The sequence below is a fragment of the Tupaia chinensis genome, unplaced genomic scaffold, assembly GCF_000334495.1.
Source record: "Tupaia chinensis unplaced genomic scaffold, TupChi_1.0 Scaffold000466_1, whole genome shotgun sequence".
NCBI lineage: Eukaryota > Metazoa > Chordata > Mammalia > Scandentia > Tupaiidae > Tupaia > Tupaia belangeri.
Window position 1 is genome coordinate 1204142 of NW_006159975.1, and position 26280 is coordinate 1230421.

The window sequence follows — 26280 nt, forward strand, 5'->3', positions numbered from 1 at the left end:
CTGCTGAGAATAGGTCTCATTTTCTACTCTAATATGCTCTCAACTACAATCTCACTATATACACACACACACACACACACACACACACACACACACAGAGTCATGGTAACTATGGTTTTTGTTACCAAGCATGGTCTCCTTTTCCTTTCTACAGTAACACACTGTTTCATTGGAAATGGCAGGTAACCATTTCCCGTAGTTGGACTGTGGCAGACAAGGGACAGTCACATGATGGACATGTAGACAATCGGCCTGTCTGGCCTTGGCTGCCATGATTGCAGGTTCAGGGATTGGTACACAATAGAGATCAGAACAGAAATTTGCAGAAGAGGAAATTGAAATTGACTATTAAAATGCTGAAAGTAAAACTATGTGATTAAAGATAACTGATTTGTTCAGTTTTTAAAATGGTCTGCTTTTATAAGCTGACAATAAACAGATGTACTTTACAAGTGAAATGGTTGTCATTGGCAGGAGAGTGGTTGAAAACAAAAGATAAAAAACAGAGGTGACTATATTGTTTGGGGGGTTGGGGAAGGCATTAGAATGGGAGAGTAGATACTGTCTTAGCAAATTTGATAAATGCTTTTTATGTGCTATTAAGGTTTTAAAATAAATGTTTTAGGGAAAAAAAATACAGAATAAACAGCACATGCTAAGTGGCTATGTACCCTAGTAGGTCAGAAAATAAAATTCCCAGCAGTAGAGCATCCAGCAAGTTTAAAAGGGATGGTTTATTGAGACAGTGCTTTATTCATAAAGTGCTAATGAAAGACTTTCCATATCTTGCCTGTTATAAGTATGCAATAAACACACACAATTAGAAATAGGCTTAATGAGTGAAAAAAAATTTTTTTAAATTACATACGTATGGGGAGACTCAAAACAGTTCTTGAAAATGAAGTTAAGGTATGAATTTATTTCTGTGCAAAAAAAATTGCTATTGAAGCATAGTTTTTTTGTATGTATTTTCTATTAATGTTTTGAAGACTGCTTACATAAAAGGTAGTTCTAGAACTTTTATTCTGGCTACCCTGTATTAAATTCGAAGACAATAAAATGTTAGGGTAAAACAAGGAAAATTAAGAACAGGAGAAACAATTCAGGTATAAAAGTGTGGAAGTCTGACAACAGCTAATTAAAATGGCATGAAAAAGGAGGAAATTCATGGACTACTTATGAAAAACATGATAGAATTTTCTAGGAGATTGAGAGACCCACTGCTGCCTCTCCAGTATTTTCTAGGATGTAAAAATCCCAAAGCAGATATGATTGATTTATCGGGCTCAGAAGGATTTCAGAAAGAAAAGTTCCGCTGAATATCCAATATAAAATAGAAAAGTGCCCACTTTCAATACTAAGATCATAACAAAGGAGGACTATTGACGTAAAAGATAAAATCTCTTGACCCATTTCCGACTGGGACTCTAGAGAGCGTTTACAAAGTTTGTGTGCAATGCCTATTACAGGAGAAAACATTATTTTAGGTCTATGACTATAAAAGAAGCAAAAAATACAATCTGGACAAAAGTTGAAAATATTTTAAAAAGTATATTGTAGTGGTATGTTTTGCAGCAGTGAATAACTGGTTATAATGATGAGATGTATAGATATACTGATTTTGATATAGTGTGGAAAAGAAAAAAAACGTACAGATTTGAACATGCAATATTACAGACTTTCAGAGTTGTCTAAGTCAACACAAACTGTAGATGTGAAGCAGTACAAGATATCTAGAAGGCAACAAAAAATTACTAGACTAATTAAGAAAATGTGGACTTCAACTACAAACTTTGGTATAATAGTCCAGCTTAAGCCAATGAGGCAAGATGATGGATCAGGGAGAATGACACTAGACCATGATAGACTTTGAAAAAAAAAAAGGCCCAACAGCCTGAGTTCTCGACACGATGGAGATTAGTTTACACAAGCTGAAGGTCATTGTACTGGCGTAGATCTGACCAATGCCTTTTCCTATATCAGGCACAAGAGAAAGCCAACAATATTTGCAATCTTGTAGGATAGTCATTGATACACATTTATTGTATTCTGACCACAAGAATATTTGAGCTCTCCCACACAGTGCCCAATTTGGTGAGGCAGGACATAGATATAATCTAACGTGACTACATTCTACTATAATATATTTGATTACTTCTGAAACCGAGGATTAAGCTCAAAACGACTACACTAAAATGTATGAAAATAATCAGCCATGTGGCTAGTTCAGAGTGATCGATTAACCCTACTGAAATATAGAGTCCTGTACAATTTATGTTTAGGTCGATTACACAGGCTGAAGCAATACGTAATGTACCACATAACAAAGGAATAAATTATTAATATTATTGCTCCCACTTCTCAGATAAGAGGCTCAATACCTAGTGAGATTATTTGGCTTTTTGGAGAAATCACATCCCTCATTAAGATAATGATGGCCGCCACCCATGAAGTTGCCCAGAAAGAAAATACTTGATCGTTTAGTGAACGTCAAGAGGCCTTCTTGGGCTGACCCCATAGTGCAATGATTTAAGTACAGTGCATAGGGAGTAGGATTCCACATGTTGTTCTAATATTAGGCCTTAAAAAAACAACGATAATAACAACAATAAAATCAATGTTGGCCCTTAGATCTTGAAAAGCACACTAATATGAATGTGTGCATGCCCCAAATTCTGATGTGATGGAGAAATGGTGGAAAAAGCATTGTGGTGTGACAATGTTCCTTGGAGAGTTGGTTTCTCCCTCTGTCTCTCTGTCTCTCACAAGTGCATGCTCTCTCTGACAGTTAAAAAACAACCACAACAAACAAAAAAACTTCTTAAACTGAAGGATACTGCATTATAAGCTATCTCTTTAGAACCATCTGATCTTAACACTGAAATAAGATTAAAAAGTATCAACCACAGACTCAAGTCATTTAGAACCTCTGGCAAAAGCTCCTAATCACTGTTGAACAGCAATTTCTGGGCTTGGGACTGGAAAATTACTGACCGCATCTCTCATGTACACCCCCTTTGCAAAACTGGTGTGTTATTGGGAACTTACTGAGACAGCCCTCATATTTGAAGTACACAATATTGCATTAAGGACTGAAATACCCACCACGTTGTGAATGATGTCAAAAGATAGTTACAATAAAGAGGGAGATTAAAGAAGTTCCATTCTAAGAGGAAAGTATAATGCAAGGAGAGTGTTGCAAGGAGATTCACCATAGGAACTTGCACTATCCAGCTTGAGTTAGCATAAGCAAATACTGCAAAGTAGATTGCTTAAACAACTGAATCTTTTTGTTTTTCCTCTCAAAGTCATGGGAACTGGAAATCCAAGCTTAAGATGCCAGCAAGATCAAGTTCCAAAAGGGCTCTTTTCCTGTCTTGCAGGAAGTTGCCTTCTCCCTGTGTACTCACTTGGTGGAGAGATAGAGAGAGAGAGCATTCTCAATTTTTTCCTTTTCTTACTGGGTAACTTGCGTGTTGATAGCCCTACCCTCATGACCTATCTCAATTCTTATTTCCTCACATCTCTACATACCATTATATTGAGTGTTATAGTTTAAATGTATGTGTCCCTCCAAAATTCATATGTTGGAACTTCAACCCCAAGGTGATGACATTAAGAGAAGGGGTTTTCAGGAGGTGATTAGGCTCTGAGGGCAGAGAATTCATGGATAGGATTAAGGCCTTATAAAAGAGATTTCAGGGAGCTGCTTGACTCCTCCATCTCTGCTACCATGTGAAGACAAGTGTGTATCCCTTTTATCCCCTTTGACCTTGTGAGGACACAAGAAAGCTCCATCTTGGAAGCAGAGATCAACCTTCAACAGCAACTGAGTCTGCTGGTGTCTTGATCCTGGACTTCTAAGCCCCCAAGACCTGTGGAAAATTAAATATATATTCTTTTTTTTTTTTTTGAAGAGGGTTTTTTCTATAGGGCGTCTGCACTTGCCAGACAGACAGAGAGACAGAATGCAAGAAATCACCCCCAGGGGGATGGCCATGCCACAATCCCTTCTCCATTCTCCTCTCAGGATCTTGGGCACGCATGCACACGCACCCGGCATGAGTTTTTAAGCCACCGGGTCCGGATGTGAACCATGGTCGACTACATGGGATTCCAGCGACACAGCCATTACGCTAACTGCTGATCCCTCTATTCTTTTTTTTTATTCCATCATTTTGCATCTCTATAGCACACAATGTAGTCTTTTAACATATGCATGTAATACATGACACTCAGAAAAAGGATATTACCATATACACCATTTTCAACAGAGAATTTTACATTCTTTTGTCTGTTAAATATTTTTTTCCTTTGTCTCTCCCACCTATCCTCTACCATCTGCTCCCCTCCCTTACATTCTCAGGTATCTACATTTATCCTTCCTACTACCATATCCTCAGATTTTTACTTTGTGCCATGGAGTGCTAACATTCAGTATATATGAGAAGGTGCATACAGTGTGTGTCTCTAAGAATTTGGATTATTTCATGTAGCATTAAATCTTCTATATACATCCACTTTTAATCAAATGATAGGGCTTCATTGTTCTTTATAGCTGCGTAGTATTCTATAGCATATAAATGCCACAGTTTTTCAATCCAGTCAGTAGTTCTTGGGCACTTAGGTTGGTTCCATGTCTTAACGATTGTAAATAATGCTGCAATAAACATGGGCATATAGATCTTTCTCTCATTGGATATTTTCCTGTCCTTTGGATAAATACAAAGGAGTGGGATAACGACTGAGTTATGATCAAAGAAACAAAAAACAAGTACTAGCAAGGCTGTGGTGAAAAAGGAATCTTCCTCTACTGCTGGTAGGGATGTAAATGAGTACAACCATTGTAGAAAACAATATGGAGTTTCTACAAATAGAATTACTGTACAATCCAATAAATATCAATTGTTTATAAGTTTATCCGGTCTCAGATATTTTTTCTAGTGGCACAAATGCATTGCAGATTAGGACTTCCCCACATAAAATTAGATGGATGCAAACATTTAGTGCATAATAAACAGAAATAATCATATTCATGGTCAAGTAGCCTCTTTGCCTCAAAGACCTGTATCTAATTTGGATTTTCCTAAGGACTTCTGTGCTGCTTCTGCTCTCACTGCTGCTAAATGGGCTTCTTCTTTAGACCAATTGACTGAGGATGCCAGATGATTGGCTTAGTTCATAGAAGGGAGGTCCAGAATCAAAGCCTGTGGCTCAGATAGGAAAGTTACCTTACTCTGTATTCAGAATATAATAAATTCCTTGGGGAGTAAGTTACTAATTAGCTTACTATATCGAATTATAGGTTTTGTTCCCAGCAATGATGAAATAACTGCACACACACATGACTATTTAGATACATACTAACTTATGACGGGTTGCCAACAGAATTACAACTTAGTCTGAAAAGTGGTCCATAGTTAACTGAACAATTAAAGAAGTCCCCATATAGGATACTGTACTCTGGATATCGCCATGGAAAATTTGAGGGAAAATCAAATAGTGCATGTTGATGAACACACACACAAATATCTAACGATGATGAAATCATTAAGTCCGTCTCCTTGTTCTATTTCTTGAAGTGACAACTTGGGTTCAGAAAAAGAGTTCAAGTGAGGGAAATCAAGTCACACAAAGATGAGTCAAACAAACAACATATATCATTGGCTTTTTTGAGAGCGATGTTTTTATTTTTGGAGAGGTTTTTGCTATAGGGCGCGTGCGCTCACCAGACAGAGAGAGAGAGAGAGAGAGAGAGAGAAAGCGAGAAATCCCCCCCACCACCCGCCGCAGGGAGGATGGCCATGCCGCAATCCCTTCTCCTCCATTCTCCTCTTAGGATCTTGGGCACGCACATACATGCACCTGGCATGAGTTTAAGCCACCAGGTCCAGGACTTGAACCGCATTCTACTACATGGGAGTCCAGTGACATAGCCATTATGTTAACTCTGGTCCCCAGTATATCATTGACTTTTGATGCTGCTCAAACCAATAACAAACATTTCCCTGTTTGCCAATAGGAAAGACAGCATTTTCAGTTTGCCCTGGAAATTATTTCCAAGAGACTTAAGGCACATAGCTGCCAAGTAGATCGCATCGACTTTTTACCTACTTCTCTGGGAGAGATAAATGGGTATTGATAGGAGTTAATAACATTCAAGATTGCGCTTTGCATCATCAGTGACTGAAATCAGTAGCATTAACACTATTGAAGAAGAACAAAATATAAGAAATAGTTTGATCCTTCTAGTTTCATTTCAGCAGATTGAGGTATGTATTTCATTGTTTGCATGATGCACTGATGTGTGAAAAATATTATCAGTGAATTTATTACATTCCTTAGTGCTTCCCTAAATAATAGGTTAATAGAAAACTTGAATGGAAGAGTAAAACTTCTGAAAAATGCAGGGCTGCACATACTGCTGAGACACTGTGCTCCACAGGCTGGGATCACATTAAAGTCTGATTCCTTTTCTGGCCAACATAAAGACCCTGCACTGTGATATGTATTTGTAATCCCAGTGACTCAGAAGGCTGAGCAGGAGGATCATTATCTTGAGCTTGAAGTTGACAACGTAGTGAGAGTCTGTCCAAAAAAAAATAGGTAGGATTATATGCCTATTGTGAAAACTTGGAGACTGAGGCAGGAGTATCTCAGTACAGAGAGATCCTGTCTTAAAAAGGGAGGGGTCAGTGTAGTATTGAAGAGTTTGTATACAAGCTTACAGCATTTTGTTTACAATTTATACTTAGAGACTGAGCATGAATCTTCATTATGTCAATTATACTTCAACAGTGGGATGAGGAAAAAAGTACTGGGGTGTACCACTTCAACTGATACACTAATCTTTCCTGCCTCCGCAGCTTTCTTTTCCTTTCTTTCTTTTTCCTTTTTAAATTAATTAATTAATTTATTTATTTATTTTGAGAGAGATTTTTGCTATAGGGCATGTGTGCTCTTTGGAGAGAGACAGAGAGACAATCCCTTCTACTCCATTCTCTTGGGATCATGGGCATGCACACACACTTGCCCAGCCAGTGTGTTTTAAGCCACCAATCCTGGACTCAAACCATGGTTGACTACATGAGAGTCCAGCAACATAACCATTCTACTTTCCGCTGGCCCCAGCAGTTTTCTTTTACAATGCTAGATCCAACAGTCCTAGGACTGGGGCTAGAACTAAGAGTTTTAAAAGCAATTAATATTCCTAAACAAAAGTCAGTGTCTTTCAAGTTGAACACAATGCCAAGATTTCCAGAGAGATTTATAAAATTGTTTACCTCTTAACGATGTATCACCAAGTTGGATGTGACTATTCCATTTCTTTGACTTATCTATTCTGACTCCCTACAGTAAGCAATAGATCTAAGTGAAACCCCTAGCACAGCACATCCTGATACTAGCAGGGCCCTGCTTTACAAGTAAAATTTTGGATTAAAACTAGTGGTAAATAGAAGAAAGTTGTGATTGTTGCTAAAGGGAAGAGAACAAATGAGTTCATTCTTTTATGAAAGGTTTTCTGACATTCTAACTGGATAGAGACTTAAAATAGAAGAATAACTAGGCTTTCTTAGCTTAGATCGAAATGTGCCTTGGAGTAAAGGACTTTGTTTGCTAAAATCTCTAAAGAACCAAGAAATGAGCTAGGCAATGGCCCACCTAATGAATTTCTCGAAGTACTCTATATACAGCATTACTCTGTCTATGACTGTATGGAACAACACTAATGGCTGTGCCTTTTAGTTCTCATTTTATAAAATATAGCTATTATTAAGGATGTGTGTTGTGAACCAACCCATGGAAATACGTATTTAATTGAATGTGGAGAACATTTATTAATAATAGTCTGAATAAAAGTTATGTGGTCATTAATTGTGATCATAAAGATTCAGTGACAATAAAAGGTCTCGTTTGTCATACTATGTTGTGAGAAACTAACAATTTGTCCTTTATTATTTAAGGAAATCCATAAGTAGGTGGAAGGAAAAAAAATGGGTTTGAAACATTGACAAAAGAAAAGAATTATGTATAATTTGCTGGGCCCACATTTCTGAGAACGAAAAGCCAGAGATTTGATGTGAATGATTACGGGAAATGTTGATATAACTACCACTCAAGTGACCTTATGCTTATTTCAAAACTTTTAGTTAGAAATTTATTTCCTCATCATTTTAAAGTGGTTAGTACTTAATGGCAATAGTGCTTCTGGTGTTTCAAAGAGCACTTGTCTGCTCAAGAAATAAAAGAGCTTAAGAATTAGGAACAAAAATAGGAATAACTGCCTAATGAAGTTTGTTTTTGATTAGGCAAGATATATGAAGGAAAAAAAAAAAGAGACTTGCCTAGATCAAATGGGGCACCTTGACATGACTATGCCAGGAAGAAGGTTAAAGATAGCAAACCAATTACAATGATATCAAGACAGTGACAAAGACAGACACTATGATGCTATACTGCAAGCCAGCGAGTGGAATAAGCTTGCATTTTAACGCAGGATGAGTTATTAGATACACTGATATTTCTAACATAACATGGAAAATTGAATTAAAATGTAAATTCATTTTAATACAAAAACTTTTTAAATCCATGTATATTTTTCTTTATATGCATTTTCCATGAACTTTTTGAAGACCTCACCAGGTAGAGTTTAAGGTATACTCAGAAAAATAATCATGAATTCTCACAAAAGAATCTCAACGTATATATTTATGGGAGACTAATGGGCTATATGGTATATAAAGAGTTTTTAACTGTTTTGATGATCACAGCTTTGTAATATATTTTGGGGTCAGGAAATGAGATGCCACCAACTCCAGTCTTCTTGTGCAGGATGGCTTTAGCAAAATCGGGTCTTTAATGGTTCCAGACAAATTCTATGATTGTGTTTTCTAGATCTGTGAAGAATGTCTCATAATTTCAAAGATCTAAACCTAAGACCACAAACTATAAAACTACTGATGGAAAACACTGAGGAAACTCTGAGAGACATTGGGGTAGGCCAAGACTTCTTAAGCAAGACCTCCAAAGCACAGGCCATAATCTTCAAAATAGACAGGTGGGATTACAAAAGATTAAGGAGTTTCTGAACAGCAAAAGACACCATAATTAGTGTGAATCCACAATCCTCGGAATGGGAGAGAATTTTTGTTAACTGTGCCTCTGATAAGGGACTGATAACTAGAATACACAGGGAACTCAGGCAGCTTACCCGAAAGAAAATGATTAACCCAATTAAAAGATGGGAAAATGAGTTGAATAAACAACTCTCTAAGGAAGACATATGAACAGTCAAAACGCATATGAAAAATTGTTCCAGCCACTATGGAGAACAATATGGAGGTTCCTCAAAGACCTTCAAATAGAACTACCATATGATCTAGCAATTCCACTCCTAGGTATCCACCCAAACAACAGGAGAGCACTCAGTCGGAAAAGTGCTTGCACAACTATTTTTATTGAAGCATTATTCAAGATTGCTAAGATTTGGAACCAACCCAAATGTCCACAAACTGATGAATGGATTGAAAAATTGTGGCACATATACTCCATGGAATACTATTTAGTCATAGAAAACAACAAGACCCTGGAATTTGATAGAAAGTGGACGAATATGGAAGATATGTTTCTGAGTGAAGCAAGTCAGGCTATGAAAGAGAAACATTGTATGTCTCCACTTAATATACACTCACTGTCTGCACTCTATGGTAGAGACTGAAAGACTGGAGAACATGAAAGTATTAAAAATTGTAATGGACACTAGAGACAAAGTGGAAAGAGAGTGTCGGAGGGGAAGAGCATAGGAAAGACAATTTGGGGGGAAAATGGAGAGGTAAGACACTTCTGGGACACAGATTAGGTTTATTATTTGTTGACGAGGATGTATATAATAGTCTCAACTGGGTTGGACTGAGGTGTAAATCATGCTGGGTAAAATCTCTTCACAATCTAAATGATGTATAGTGATTTAATGTATGAATAATAATAATTTTTAAAAAAGAGTTTTAACTGGAGAATACACCTACTGGAATTTTCTCGACCTGCTTTAGCATAATGACCAGTGCTAATCATTCTCTACAGTTCAACTTGTAGATATAGGACAAACACTAAATAAGACTAGAGTGCATCCCAACACATTCCTCGTATCTGTGTGGGGTCTCTGCCACTAGAAGCCATCTGTTAAAAATTGAATTAAAATGTAAATTCATTTTAATACAAAAACTTTTTTAATCCATGTATCTCTCTCTCTCTCTCTCTCTCTCTCTCTCTCTCATTTTTTCTCTCCAGCAAGCACACCTTTCCTCTGGCAAATTAAAAATGAAAAAAAGAGAGAATAACACATACCTACATAAAAGTTGGACTGCTGAAAGGCAAAGAGAAAATCTTAAATGTGACCACAGGCAAAAACAAAAACAAAAACAAAACGTTAAATTCAAGGGAAAATAATATGAAAGATGATTAACTTTTCATTAGAAATGGTGGGAATTGAACAGCATTTTATGTTGTTAAGAGGCATTTGCATGTGTTTTCTTTGCCAGCATTTTATTTTGTTAATTTTTCTGCTGTGAGTTTGTGCATTCATTTTTGCTTATTCTCAGAAGTTCTTTATATGTTAGGGATATTACATTTTTTACTGTAATATAAGTAACAAAAGTTTTTAATAATGATTTATATTTCTCTTCTTACTTTGCTTCTGATGTCTTTGCCATGTTTTTTTAGGTGGGCAAGTCACCCATATTTTCTTAAATACTTTCATAGTGTCCGTATTTACATTCAATTCTCTGGTCTATTTACACTATATGGAAAACAATCCACCCTGTTAGGTACTGTTAGAATTAAGGAACTTCTGAGACAGAATTATAAGGCAATGTAGGTAGGAAAAGAAAGGCAGGTTACGTTTTAATGATATGAGAAGAAATAACAGAATACTATTTGTCCAGGCCATACATTACAAAGGAGATATCTTTCAGAGAAATGGATTGCACAGAACAAAGAAAACATTGAGACAGTTTACAAACAGGAGCTGTTTTATTTAGCAATAGGGAGGCCATCCATCATTGACTGTAAGGCAAAATTTTATTAGAGTAGTTGCAACAGAGGCCAGTTTTATCATTAGAAGAAAAGGTGATTAGTGAGAAATAAAAATAAATATATATCTCTTAATTTGATGGAGGGACCACTGTCAATGTACATGAAACAATTCCTCACTATTCTAACATCTTTAACTTTGCTTCTCTAGCTATCCCTTACTGTCGATGGCTTTACTCCATTTCCCTCTGAGATCTCAAAATACCAATGACTTTACAGAAGCACGTACCTATATTGAACCAACATGTCAAATGAGTACTTCGGAGACTGTATCCAGTCTTGAGGATTTTCTCATTAATTGAATTCACTGAGTCAGCCAAACACAATGACAATGTATTTATACGCCACGGCATGGAAATAACTGATAAACAAAAATGTGCATTTAAAATGTATTAGCTTAAAATATAATATACCTATGAAAAAAATATTTTTAAACTTTTTTTACAATTATTATATTATACTCTTAAAAATATCTTGCTTCGACAAAATATCATTTCAAGAGGCTTTTTAGGTTTCCTTTACACATTAGAGCTGATGATTATACATGAGTATAATTATAAAAGAGAATCCAATATGTAGATAGAAGGGATTGCTATCAGGCTCAAAACTGAACATCTAAACAATAGACAAGTGATAGCACTGCCAAGTTAAAGCATTACACAGCTTTTTGGCTATCTCCTGGGGGAGAGATCAACATTAAAAGATGTCTTTATCAGTTTTCAGTTCTTAATGTATACACTGCTATGATATGCAAAAAACACTCATAGTAAAGATTTTAAGTCTAAAACATTCAAGCTGTGTACAATTTGAAACTGTATTAAAGTATCTGGTAAGCACATGTTATTTTATAATTTACTTAGATACCCAGACAAGTACATACTTATTTTCCCTGCTATTAAACCCAGTCTGTCCAGCAGAACTTCCACAAAAAAGTTTAAATCTTTCCAAGGTTTCTAGACAGAAGCATATGTCAATATGGTTGTTTAATGAAACTAAGTAATTCTCACAAAATTTTACTGTCTTTTTATCAGTATAAAATAAAGCAGAAAAGGAAATGACATCCATTGTCTTTGTTTTTGCTTTTGTTTTTTAACAATAGCAAGGAATTTCTCACCTAAATATCAGTAGAATATTTAGGGTGTGTTACACTTCAAGAAAAAAAAATGACTAACAATTTTTTATGAGTTATTCAAGAAGAGATTGACACTTTATATACCATTATTTATATTATTTCCATGAAGAACTTTAAGAGTAAATCATAGATAACCTGACTTTGTGCTAAACAAATTAAGCAAGTTTATATATCATAATATCACCAAAGCGGAAATACCTCAGTTATAATCTACATCTATGCCACATTCAAAACATCATCTCGCAGTTTCTCATAGTGGATAGTGAGGAGCTTACAACAATATAATGTGCCCAAACTAACTCTGGTTGAGTTATACATACCAGCCTAAATTCTCTGAGTTTGATATCATTTACTTGTAAGTATACCCAGGAGGTAGTTGTTGTTATTATTTCCATTTTACAAAAGAGAAATGAAGTCACTTGCTGCTATTTGAATGTCCTTCCAAAATTCATATGCTGAGATTTGGCTGTGACAGGGTAAAAAGAGTAAAACCTTAGTCTGACTATGGTGTTAAAAGGTGGGGTCCTTGGGAAGAGGTAGACATCCAAGTCATTAGGACTGATCCCTCCCATGATTGATTCCTCATGCTTAGAAGGAGAGGGAACGAGACCAGGACAGACACACAGACACAGATTCATGTGTTCCTGCCCCCACCATATTGTAACGCAGCTGTAAGACTCTTATCCAATACAGCCCTCGGACCTCAGACACCCAAATCATAAGCCGAAAAATCTCTCTGTTTATCAATTGCCCAGATGCATTTATTTTCTGCTACTAATAACAGAATGAACTAGAACACAGGCCAAGAAAAAACCTCTAATCTGCCTTCAAGTTACTTGCAAAGCCTGAATGCAACATCAATATATATATAGAACAGTCTTCCCTCAGGGACAGACCATGGTACAATGGTTAAACCCAGAGCTCTGCAAAGCTTACCCATATGGGGAGTGGGGTTCTGGATTCATAGCCAGTGGCCTTTCTGAGTATGCCAGGCATCCATGAACTAGGGCTGGCTCATCTAGGGTAGATCACAGTGTTGAGGTCCTATTTGTCTGTCTCTTTCTTTTTCTGTCTCTTTTGTTCATAGAGAAAATGAATAAATAAACTTCTAAAAATAGAAGTTTTTATCCCCCTTAAATTGTTGTTCTTGGATCATATGCATCAACATATTTTGGTTTCTGTGAATAATGGAGATTCCTAGCACTGTTTTCTCAGCTCAGGGAGTCCATCAGGCCACATCTGTTTCTCCTCCCTCTTCTATGGCCTGGAATCTCTCTCAAGTAACACACTGGGACAACCTTACTGATCAGTTTGTCGAGTTTTTATTAGGGCCCACTGTCTTTCACTGTCTAATATCTTAAAACTCATTGATTTAGATATTATTTGTCTACTATTGATTATGTAAGGCAATAGGGCACATCTAATCCCCATCTTTTCATCTTGGTCAGAAACAAATGTTCTCTTAAATAATTAACACCATATTGTGGATCAGCTAGTGCCGTGGTGGCTAAGGTGACTGGATCCCACATTGCTAACCATGAAAAACACAGTGTGTGCATGTGTGCCCAAAATCCTGAAAGGAAAGATAAATGTAATAGAAGTGATTGAAGCATGCCATCCCCTTGGGGACCGATTTCTAACTTTCTGTCTCTGTCTTTCTCTGTCTCTGGCAAGTGCACATGCCCTATAGCATAAATCTCTCTCTTAAAAAAAAAAAATCCTGACCATGGTTTCAGCAAGGAAGATAAGTGAAGACATTTGGCCATGTATAAACAAACCAGTAGTACCCCTGTAGATATAGGAATGCTCACCACAGAAAGAGTATCAAGGAAACTAGTACTAGGTGATAACAGAGAGAAGTTGCATTATTTTAAAATTAAAAGCCAAATATAGCAATACATTTGGCATAATTTTACTAGTAGACATGATGTCTATAGTGAAGAACACTGGCTTATAAAAAAGACAATAATAGAATAATAATATCACCTCCTAAATTGTATCATTCATTTTCTCAACAAATTTTATTATCTACCATGTACTAGATGACTAAGACGCATTTCTTTATCTTAAATTGCTCTGAGATGAAAGAGGAAGTAGAAAAGCATAGAAATGCTCTACAATCCAAGGAGTACTGTGCCTTGAGGAGAAGCTCACGAGACAATGAGCACAAACATGGTGCATGTGGACAGACCTCCAGTACGATAGCTGCGGAGCATTTACCAACAGAGCAGACATTTGAGCAACTCCTGAAGATCCGGGAAAACACAAGTATATTAAATAATATAATAACCTTCCTCAATACCAGAATGCATCTATTCATTTGTTGTTTGTTTCTTATTTATTTGGAACAGTGACTAAAGGGAAAGTCAAAACCATGAAGAATTTAACTAACATCAGTCACACGAGGTCATTGGGAAAGTCATGACATGTTTTTCTATGCAAAACTGTGTCACGACTTTCCTGATGACTCAATACTACTAAGTCAATTCTCATAAAACAATTCTTTAAACCTGTTTGTAGGGAACCAGCAGTTAGCGTAATGGCTATGTTGCTGGACTCCCACATAGTCAACCGCGGTTCGCATCCCGGACCCGGTGGCTTAGAACTCACACCGGGCACGTGTGCATGCATGACCAAGATCCTGAGAGGAGAATGGAGGAGAAGGGATTGAGGTGTGACCATCCCCCCTGGGGGGTGATTTCTCACTTTCTGTCTCTATGTCTCTCTCTGTCTGTCTGGCGAGCGCCCTATAGTGAAAACCTCTCAAAAAAAAAAATAAAAAACAAACAACAAAAACCTGTTTGTACACTGGACAAACCTAGTGAACTTTAAAAGACACTGACACCTAGGACCCATAGACTTAGACTCTGATGTAGCTAGTTTGGATGAGAATTGGCCATTGTGACTTTTTTTCCTTAAAGAATTATCTATTTAACTTTATTTATTCATTCACTTATTTTAATTTGACCAAAGAGAGACCCAGAGAGAGGGAGAGAGAGGGGGAGGGAAAGTGAGAAACCAAGCCACCAAGTCCAGAACTCAAACCATAGTCAACCATGTGCATATGTACAGTGCCTTAACTACCACAATTTCTGCTGGTCTCATGGGCTTTGGAACTTTTAAAAACTCCACAGGCAATGCAAACCTACAGCTGAAAATGTTGGTTGTTCTGAAAGATAAACTCTAAAGTGGGAAAATAACTCAAGAAAATGACTACCCATAAAATAGCTAAGAGCAGAATTCCACGGCCACTGTAAATACATATGCTGCATATTATGCAGCAAGAATAGCGCCCTTTGCAGATGTAATGTGGGAGTACTGGGATTAGGAATTATATTTGTTCTTAAAATGTCATATCTTTAACGGGACTAATATACAGTGTATTTAAGCTGGGAAAATTCATGCTGCAAGTTTTAATGATAGTGATTGAATGCATAAAAAATTTTTTAAAATGCCTTTGGTTTTTTAAACTTTAAAATAGGAAAATCTCAAAGTGATAACACCGGATTTTTGCTTGATGTGAACATTTCTGGAACAGCTCCAGGAATCTCGCTATTTTCTATCATCCTGGATGATAATGTAGTATTTTAGAGTTTGTCTTTTTGTGATGGCTACTGTCTTATTCAGCACGATCAGTTCTCTTCTAACTAGTATTTCATTTTCACCAGTACATTGACTTCTTAAAATGTCTATTTATCTTGGGATAGTTACCATGTGACTATTCACCATAATTAGCCATATTTTTTCAGTATAATTTACTTCAATAGTTTCAGTACTCTCTTATTTCTCATAGTTACCTTAAAGTTAACTTTGAAATATTTCTTAAAATAGTCTTTTTTTTATTATTTTCTTGTTAATATTATATCATGGCTTTACATATTTTTAAATTTAATGTTTCTGGTGAAGAGACATTCCTAGTGTTTATGAAATTCCAGTTTACCCATCTTTTCTTTTATGGTTAGTGCTTTCTGTATACTGTTTAAGGCATCTTCCTTTATTTCAAAGTCATGTAGATATTGTCTATGTTTTTCTATGTTTAAGAAATTTACCCTTTACATGTACACTATTGTTCATCATTTTTCCTCTTTGGTATGGTGTAAAGTAGAAATCAAGATTCATTTATTTTTCATTCAGCTATCCAATTGATCCAGTTCTTTTGGCTAAAATACTATATTTTTCCTACTTATTTGCAATAATGGCATTGTTATAAATCAGGATACAGCGTGTATGTACATCTCATTCTGAATTTTCTATTTTGTTTAATTGATATGCTTCCTCTCAGGTATACTGCACTGCATATAAGCTTTAATCTCAGGTGGCATAATTCCTTTACTTTGTTCTTCTTCAAGATGATCTTCCCTATTTATCCCAGAACCTACACCGTATAAGTTTGTGTGTACATGTTTTCATGCATTGAAAATTTTGAACAGTATCTATATTATAGAACATATACATAAATTTTGTAACATTTGTTAGCAAAATAATATATCAAATTATATAATTTATGTAATCATATTATGTAATTATAACATAACATAAATATTGTCTGACTGTATAATATCTATGTTTATTATCATAATTTTGAGTGTATGACATTGAAGTTATTCATTTTTTTAGAATTATTTTATTTATCTTTATTTATTTTTGTGTTTTAATTTGTCCAGAAAGGGACAGAGTGAGAGAGAGAGAAAGAGAGAGACAGAGAGAGAGAAAGTGAGAAAGCAAGCTGCCACATCCAGGACTCAAACTACAGTTGGCCATGTGGGAGTCCAGCACCCTTAACCACCACACCATCTGCTGCTCCCCATGTTTGTTTGTTTAATAGTGCTATATTTTGCTGAACCACCAATATTTGGTGACCTTACATGTGAGTGGTTCTTTTATATGACTTCTTTAGTTCTTCAGTTTTATATGCATTTTTCTTCTATTCTTATTGTAAAGGGCAGCTTTTTACATTTTTTTAAATTTTTTTATTTCATTTTCTTTTATACATTCAATCACATTATTGAGCTTACAAAGTGAATATTCTAACATGTCAACATTTCTCCCTAGTCCAGTTAATAAAACTATAAAATTATCTTCAACAGATAATACTACTTTTCTTTGTCCCATGAATGCTTTACCTCTCTATTTTAATAAATAATGGCTTTCAGTTCTGTTCTCCTCTGATTTTCTTGTACCACTTTGGGGATTTTAAACTCTTTTTTGTTTCTTCACAATAAATTTCCAACTAAGATCATATTTTCCAAGATATCACTAGGTCTCCCAGAAATGGTGCTTTTCCAATGATCCTGCACATTCTCCAAGATCTGAGGTTATCACTTACCTTGTCTTACAAGTGATTTCCGTAGTTTGTACTAAGAATTAGGCTTCTGCCCTCTGGGAGCCAAGCTTGACAGACATTTGTGTTCCACTGCTCCTAGAGCCTCTCACACTTTCCTTTCTTCTGCTCAATCACCTCCACTCGACTGGATGGACTCTAGAGTCATCTCTGCTGGTCTCCTGATGATCTGTGGTGTTTATTTTCTCCATTTAGCTAGATTGATCTGTATAGATTCCAGCGACTCCTATTTGTGATAAAGGTGCCAGGTCTGGAGGATTTTATTTGTTATCTTAATCTATATTGTCTATATGAGATTTCTTGGTATATTGGAATGTAAGCAGCTACCATTTTCTTACCACATTCTAGAACACATCTTTCATTTTTAAACAGCTTACTCCAAAATAAACGGACAGAGAGCATATCTATATAGATTTCTTGGCTTTACAATGTACTGTTTCATACTCATCTCTATAGAGATATGAATAACTTTACTATTACTACAGACTACTATATAAATTAGATCATTATGTTGTTCTTTGAATTGATGGAACTTTTAAAAATGCATATAAGCCCCTAGTTTCTGGGTTGAGATGAGACCTAGAATTCCAGTTTTTTGAGAAGTCCTTATTCTGAAGCAGGTAGAAACATGCATGCACACACACGCGCACGCACACACACACACACACACACACACACACACACACAAATGTTTTCTAACATTCCGCATATATTATGTGATTAGATAATGTCAATTAGCATATCTCACTAGTCATCAAAATACCTTATATACTATGAAATATATTTGGCATGTAAACTCAAACTTTGATTAAAGAGAAGGAAATATAAAAGTACTTTTTAGGCTCAAGGTTATCTCTCAAAAAAAAAAAAGAAATCAGAATTTCTGCCAGTTAAGTGCTCTCTGATCTCATTCCCAGAAATGCTCCATGCTGTCAGTTTTCTAAGAACTGGTTAAAGAGATAATATTTGTATGATTCAGCAGCTTGTGCTTTATGATGTGAACTCTCAATTTTAAAAAAATTAATGATAGTGGACTTAGATGCTATCTCATTTAATAACCAGTACTTGAAAAAGTCCTTCAATTCCACACTTCTTTTGCAGAAATCCACCCAAATGGTATGAATTAAGATAACCAACAAAGGATTTTTATCCAGAGATTGAATGTTTTAACTTAAAAATTCAATTTCTAGTATGATCAAAGATCTTATTGATCTTCTACTTTAAAAATACTACTGTTTTTAATAAAATATATTTAAAATAGGTAGATTTTAATGTAGTATTTAATTATTGCATTGAAAGATAAATAATTTGCGTAAATTATATATCCATTAAAAGGTCATTTACTAGTGTATGAGGTTTTTTCTTCACACAGAAATAGGACTACTTTTTGCAGTGCTATTTTACCTTGAGAGAAAGTTTAGATCTAATTGAAAGCTAAGGAGAATTTGAAATGGCTTTCCTATTAATTTTGTGTATTTCATTTTGAATAATGTACCCTAAATTATTATTATTATTATTATTTTTGGAGAGGATTTTGCTATTGGGCACGTGTGCTCACCAGAAAGACAGAGAGAGACAGAGAGACAGAAAGCGAGCAATCACCCCCTGGGGAGATGGCCACGCTGCAATCCCTTCTCCTCCATTCTCCTCTCAAGATCTTGGGCACTCATGCATATGCACCTGGCGTGAGTTTAAGCCACCAGGTCCGGACTCAAACCGCGGTCAGCTACATGGGAGTTCAGCGACATAGCCATCACGCTAACTTCTGGTCCCACTAAATTATTATTAAATGACAAGTTTACCGCGGGCCCAGCACCAGGGACTTGGCTGTCACCCTCCAGGCGCGGGGGCTCCACAGAGGCCACCGCTTCCTATAAACCTCTCTGCGAACTCCCCCTTCGGAGGTCTGCTTCGGGGCAGCTGGATGTACTTGGCTCTGGAATTTTCCTGCAGGCTCCGATTTGTCCAACGACAATAGTGCTTCCGGCAGCGTCTGAGCCTCCGACTCCCCCTTCCAGACAGTCCCTTTCCCAGTTCTTCTCACATCTGTAAAAGGTTTTATTCCTAAAATACTCACAGTGCATGTGCTTTCCTGTCTAAATCCTGATACAATACTTACAGGCGCTTTCTTTTTTAAACTTTAATTGAAAAATCACACACAAAAAGAGTTGTTCTGGATTATAAGGAAGAATCCCATCTGATATTTAGAATATATACCAGATGCTTGATTTATAGACTGGATGTGTGAGGAATAAGGAAGATTATTAAACAGACGAGCGGAGGATAAGTTACGTATGCTTCTCATGTAGACCGAACTGAGAAAAGACATGAAAAAGAAATAACTATGAGGCCAGCACGTGGTGTGGAGGTTAAGGGCACTGGACTCCCACATGACCTGACCGTGGTTCAAGTCCCAGATCTGGTGGTTTACTTTCTCACTTTCTCTCTCTTTCTCTCTTTCGCTCTGACCCTCTCTGGTCAAATTAAAAATAAATAAATAAAGTGAATTTTTTTTTTTTTGGAGAGGATTTTGCTATTGGGCACGTGTGCTCACCAGAAAGACAGAGAGAGACAGAGAGACAGAAAGCGAGCAATCACCCCCTGGGGAGATGGCCACGCTGCAATCCCTTCTCCTCCATTCTCCTCTCAAGATCTTGGGCACTCATGCATATGCACCTGGCGTGAGTTTAAGCCACCAGGTCCGGACTCAAACCGCGGTCAGCTACATGGGAGTTCAGCGACATAGCCATCACGCTAACTTCTGGTCCCACTAAATTATTATTAAATGACAAGTTTAAGTTAATTACATGTTTTCCTAATTAGAATATCTTCTAAATATTGTAATATTTATTTTTATGGACCTAGACAAAATTCTGGTGTGTTTTTTTTTCTTTTAAATTTAGTACTACAAATATATTAAAAACAAACTATATATAAGAAGGCAGCAGGTGTGGTTAAGGCACTGGACTCCCACATGGCCAATTGCACTTTGAGTCCTAGACCCAGTGACCTGAAAATCACATTGGATATGTGTGCATGCATGTCTAAAATTCTGAGAGAATGAAGAAGAAATTGCAGGTGGCCATCTTCCCTGGGGAATATGATATCTCATTTTCCTTCTCTCTGTCTCTCTCTCCCGTGAGCATACAAGCCATATAGCTAAAACCCAAAAGAAAAAAAAAAATACTATATGTAAAACCATTTAAACAATGGTTATTTTTAAAAGTTTACTTATTTATGTTTTCCACAAATGAAAGGTAGAGGAAGAGAGAGAGAGAGAATATTAAATATTTGTCATTTTAAGTTCTTATATGTAATTTTTTTCATACTAAATGTAGAATTTTCACTTCTTTTTCAAAATATTTCAATGATTATTCTTTCTCAAAGCAGAATAATGACCATCTTGACTGTTGTTCATAATTAAAATAGAAAATTTAATTAATGAGTATTTTATTAAGTACAAAAACATCTTTGTAATACTGTCTTTTGGTCACATGACTTCACTTAAATATTTTATTAAGAACAGAAAGTCTTTATAATGCTCTCTTTAGGTCACATGACTTTCCTTTTCGATGTCTGTAGACATATCTCAGAGATTTTGACGTGCAAAGTATACAGATTATTAGTACTGAGTCTTCTAAAAACACAGTAAAGGAATATTAGTACTTTAGCTGAGATTCCACAGGAATAAGTGATACAATTACGCTGTCAGTCAAGGAGCTTATCTGCTTCATAATGAAAAGCTCTTCTTTCCATATGTTAATTTTCCACCATTGTCAGTGAGTCATCACCTAGCAAGCCAGTCTGTGTAGAAGATACTACAAAGGTAAATGTAACTTACTCTAATCTTATTTCTTGGTCATAATTAAATGTAATGAATCAAAATTACTTTTTGACTTACTGATACCATTTTACAACTACATGTATTAATATAGAAAAGTCAAAATCACTGTTGGAAAGAACAGGATTTAGTTTTTGAAAGTATAGCCACTATTACAGCTTTACAGTTTAAAGCATACAGACTTGTCTATTACAATGAGGTTTTTTTTTTTTTTTGAGTCTTTCTCATATTTCAATAGTACAATGATTGTTAATTATGCATATTTAGTAAGATTTGAACTACTCAAATCTATTACTAAATCTACTTATTTAGTTTTATATATTGGAAAAGCATGTCCAATAAAAGTTCCTACTTCTGTAAGCTACAAGTACAGTATATTTTGAACAATGAAATAATCATAGCATGTGATTCTCTTTATAGATTTTGGAAGTCCTCCTAATAACAAAAAAGAAAACTTTCTCTAAAATTTATAAGGTAAGTTGAATGAACTTTAAAATAATGTTTGTGTTTTAAATGTATATTTTTAAACCTTTATGTGTATTCTTAATATACTGAGAATTTTTATAACACACAAAAAAACATTATCTGAGTAACATGTTTGCATGTTTAAACCTTTATTAATAATGGATATTCTCTTCTAATTCAGATATTTGTCTAATATCTAAATATATTAAATGCATACCTAAGTTTAAGTAGCTATTTCAGGTAGTCACATGAGGTCTATAATTCTACCTTTCTGGTTCAGTTTCACTTTTGTTAAGATGGTCTGTCTTGGGACCAGCAGTTGGCATAATGGCTATGTTATTGGACTCCCATGTAGTCGACTGCAGTTTGACTCCTGGACCTGGTGGCTTAAACGCACACCAGGCGGGCGTGTGTGTGTGCCCAGGATCCCCAAAGGAGAATGGAGGAGAAGAGATTGTGGCGTGGCCATGCCCACCCCACCCCCGGGGAGTTATTTCTCGCTTTCTGTCTCTCTGTCTATCTCTGTCTTTCTGGTAAGTGCACGCACCCTATAGCAAAAAATCTCTCCTCCCCCCCAAAAAAACAAAACCCAGACATCTAATAAAATGTTGCCTATGTCATCATCAGAACAGCATAGTCTGCTTCTTCAATCCTGAAACACATCTGCTTAAAAACTAAGACCTTCTTAATAGAATAACATAATTCTCTCTTAGTATGTGCCAGGAAAATATTGACAAATTTTTATTCTTTAGCTCAGATTTTTTTTACCTTTCTTTTAAATAAATATGTGTACACGGCCTCTCTTCTACTTCGTGATACATTTATAACAGCATGAAAATAGTTTTTCACCTTTGTGTTTTACATAATAATAACACAGATATATTTTCTCACTTTTCTGTTTTAAATTAACAGCTCCCTAATGACATACAGGAAAACCTCTTTAAAATGGGATATGGATAAAGGAACAAGTACAATCTCTGAACATGAAAACTTGAGCCTTGGTATATAAGCTCTTTAATACAATGACTACAAAATCATAAATAAAGAAAAATCACAAGGATTCCAGGCGACTTTTGAATAGGTTTCCTCACATAAAAATAATAAGGTAGATTAAATAGTCACTAAAATTTGGTCATTAAAACTTCCTGGAATAATAAAAATAATAGATGTCTGTAATTTGGCAGTTAATAAGTTTTTTTCACATATATTACTTTATTTAACAGTATTTGTAGGCTTTATAAGTCTCATAAATTGTAATAGATACCTTAGTACTAAAAGAGTATTTTTCAGAATTAAAAATTATTTGAACAAGCAGCCCAAACCTCAATTTTCTGGTCTATGGAACAGATAATAGATGATTCACAGTGTTGCATAACAACTTATCTATCCACTGTTTCTTTACAAAACATAAACCACAGCTCTAATTTGCTACGTGATGCTTAGTCATGTAATTGCTATTACATGTAATTCAAAATGTATGTTTAAAAGGTTTAAGGCTACGGGTCCCTGGCATGAATAAAGTAGCAAGTTTATAATAAGTCAAGCACTAGTAACCAAGATATTATAATTATGCTATTTCTATTTGTGGTGAATAATTTTCTCATTAACTGTTAATGATTTGACCCTGTGAACCTATGAGTTAGCTCACATATAAAAGTCCCTAAACTGTCCCTGCACAAAAAAGATGCAGACATGCTTAGAATACCAAGAGATTACTAAGGACCTTCTATTGGGCGAAAAGGCCACAACGCTAAGGGATAATATGTTTAAACCAGTCTTAGTGAATTTAGTGTAATACAGCGATTTCAATAGAATTAAATCTTCTGAAGATTTTTTAGTAAAATAAATCTTCATGTGAGTGGGAATTTTTTTCTCTTTGTTCACTCCATTTATAGTATATTTACTGAGAGCATAGCAGTTTCTCAATAAATATGGTGACTAAATGCATGAATAAATTAATGTAAATATCATAATTTAATAATATTTTTAGGTCTTCTGCTTGGATGTCTTAGGTATATGTTCAGTGTTTTGGTTCTCTCATACTTCTGTCCAGATGGTGTCAATATAATAGAGTAGAAGTGAATATAACTGTCTGACAAAGTAGGGATTAAGAAAGTCATTGAATTAATGTTACAGTCCTCTGATCTCCTGAGGTCTGTGCTATGGGTAGAAAAAGACAGATCTCAAATATAGATGTGTTGGCATCCTTTTGAGGAAGTTAAAGTCCTGCACGTCTGCCTCCTTCTAAGTCCTTGGATGAATTGTCTTCCCCCTCTGCCCCCCACCCAGAATCCAGACAGGTCTATTCATTGGCCATCCACTATTCCATATGGAACTTCTCAATCTCTCCTGGAGATGTTGGAACTTCTAGCTTTTTAGTAAACATTGCAAAAGACCAATAATATCTCAACAATAATTCTATCTGCCATTTCGAAAATGCCTTATGTCATTTCTCCAATGCCTTATTGCACACAACACTAATTCTAAAGCTGGGACTATCCTAGAGGTATTCTGCAGAGTCCTTGACTTTCTTCCCAAAAAAATGGACCACTTAATAGATGGGTCTCAGTTTTTTCCTGGTAAAAGATTGATCCCAACTTGGAAATCTCAGTCTGTGATTCCACATCCTCCTCTGATTGCCCTCCAGAAGGGAATGAGTTACAGTTTAGCTCTTTATTTTCTTTGTGTCATATCCTGCTCCTACCCTAGAAAATAAAGCCAGGATAATCTTTCAACAATTTGGGATAAATTTATTAATCTGAATTCTCCAGGCTCTAAATTAGTATTTCTTAAGAGTTAAGGTAATTTATAAACTTCTTTCTTAGGTTTATTTCTGGTATCAATAGCAAATGCCATATTTTTTTCTTCTTATCTTTTGCATGGCAAGATTTAATGACTTAAAGCTGATGAATGGCCTCTTTCTTCCAAGCTGTACCTGTTCATTCCTTCCTGGATAATAAACTATATAATTAGGACTTCAATTTAGGAAGCTACAAGAGAATATATTTTGCAAGAAAATCAAAATCGATGATTTAATATTTGCAAATTTTTGTTTCTTACCCAGAGTTCAAAAGACCTTCCTAACTACTTTCCCCTCTCTCTTTCACAAAATGGTGGAAAATTGTGGTTGACTCCCATGGTAGGCTAGAGAACCAAAGATATCTCAGATGTAAGAAGGAGATGGGGAAGGGGCATAAGGGAGTGAAGATGGTGAAGATGGGTAAAGAGAAGTGGTGGATGAAGATATGGAGAAAGGTGTTTGAGAGAGATGGTAGGACATGCTCCTCCAGTCAAGAAATAGCCATGCAGGTGCACTGTTTAGGGAGGCCTCCAGTACAGGGAAATGGAGATCTAGGCAATAGACACCATCTAACTATACTTAGCAGGAGAGGTCTCCTTCCTTACCTTGGATCACTGGCAAAATTCCCACCATCCTCATGGTGAGCAACAGAATGATAGGAGAGCAAGTTACAAAGATTATTGAGTGATCATAATTGAATAGTAGTTCCAGGTGAAATGAAATATTTTAAATGGAAAAATAGACAGGTTTCTAGTTAGCAGGAATAGAATGTAGGAAAGCCATGAGTTAAGGGAAATGTATAAGGTCAGCAAGTCCTTGGGAAGAACTAGGTAATTGGAACCAGCAGTTAGCGTAATGGCTATGTCGCTGGATTCCCATGTAGTCAACCGTGGTTCAAGTCCCGGACCTGGTGGCTTAAACTCATGCTGGACACGAATGCATGTGTGCTAAGATCCCGAGAGGAGAATGGAGGAGTGACGGGGCCATGCAGGCAACACAAGCTGGTAAGGATGCTGCCTCCCAATCTAAGGCAAGGCCTGGACTGGGAAGAAACTGAGGCAAGGCCCAGTTTACTAGCCCTCCCTTGTGTCCTTGTACTGGCTGGTATTCAATTTCTCTGCCGTGAGTTTTACTGTTACGGTACCCTGCAAGGGTAAAACATCACCCTCAACCATTGCAATAAAGCCAATTAGTGATCTTGTAGGAATGTGGTTCCCTAAGACTGACAGGAGGACCAGGAAGTTTAAGACTCCCCCATCTGTCTGTTTTTAAGCCAAAATTAACATATAGATTAAGTTAGTATAAACCAAATTAGCATTAGAAGCATATGTAGACTAAGTTAGTTTAAGGTTAGTTTTACTTACATACCCCTTGTTAAAGCTACAGGCCAAAGTTAACTCACACTAGCAAAGTCAGCACATTCACCACATAACAGAGACACAGAGATAAAACAAAAGAACTCACTAATGGACAAGACTCAACAAACAAAATGCAGGAACCCACAGATTTATTAGAGGAAAAAGCCTGGATGGGACAACAGAATAAACAAAGCTGAGGGCTCCACAGAAAAATTAACCATTTTAGCTGGGAGTTCTTATCTAAAGCAACAGGTA

At 36.0% G+C, this 26280-nt stretch overlaps 1 long non-coding RNA gene across 1 annotated transcript in view; it reads left to right on the forward strand.

The window, feature by feature from the left end:
- The window catches only part of LOC102481715 (uncharacterized), a 40191-nt gene that overhangs the window by 12464 nt on the left and 1447 nt on the right, over positions 1-26280 (forward strand). Inside the window, exon 2 of the long non-coding RNA XR_335604.2 lies at positions 21823-21876. This is a non-coding gene — a long non-coding RNA (uncharacterized LOC102481715). The remainder of the gene's footprint in view (positions 1-21822; positions 21877-26280) is intronic.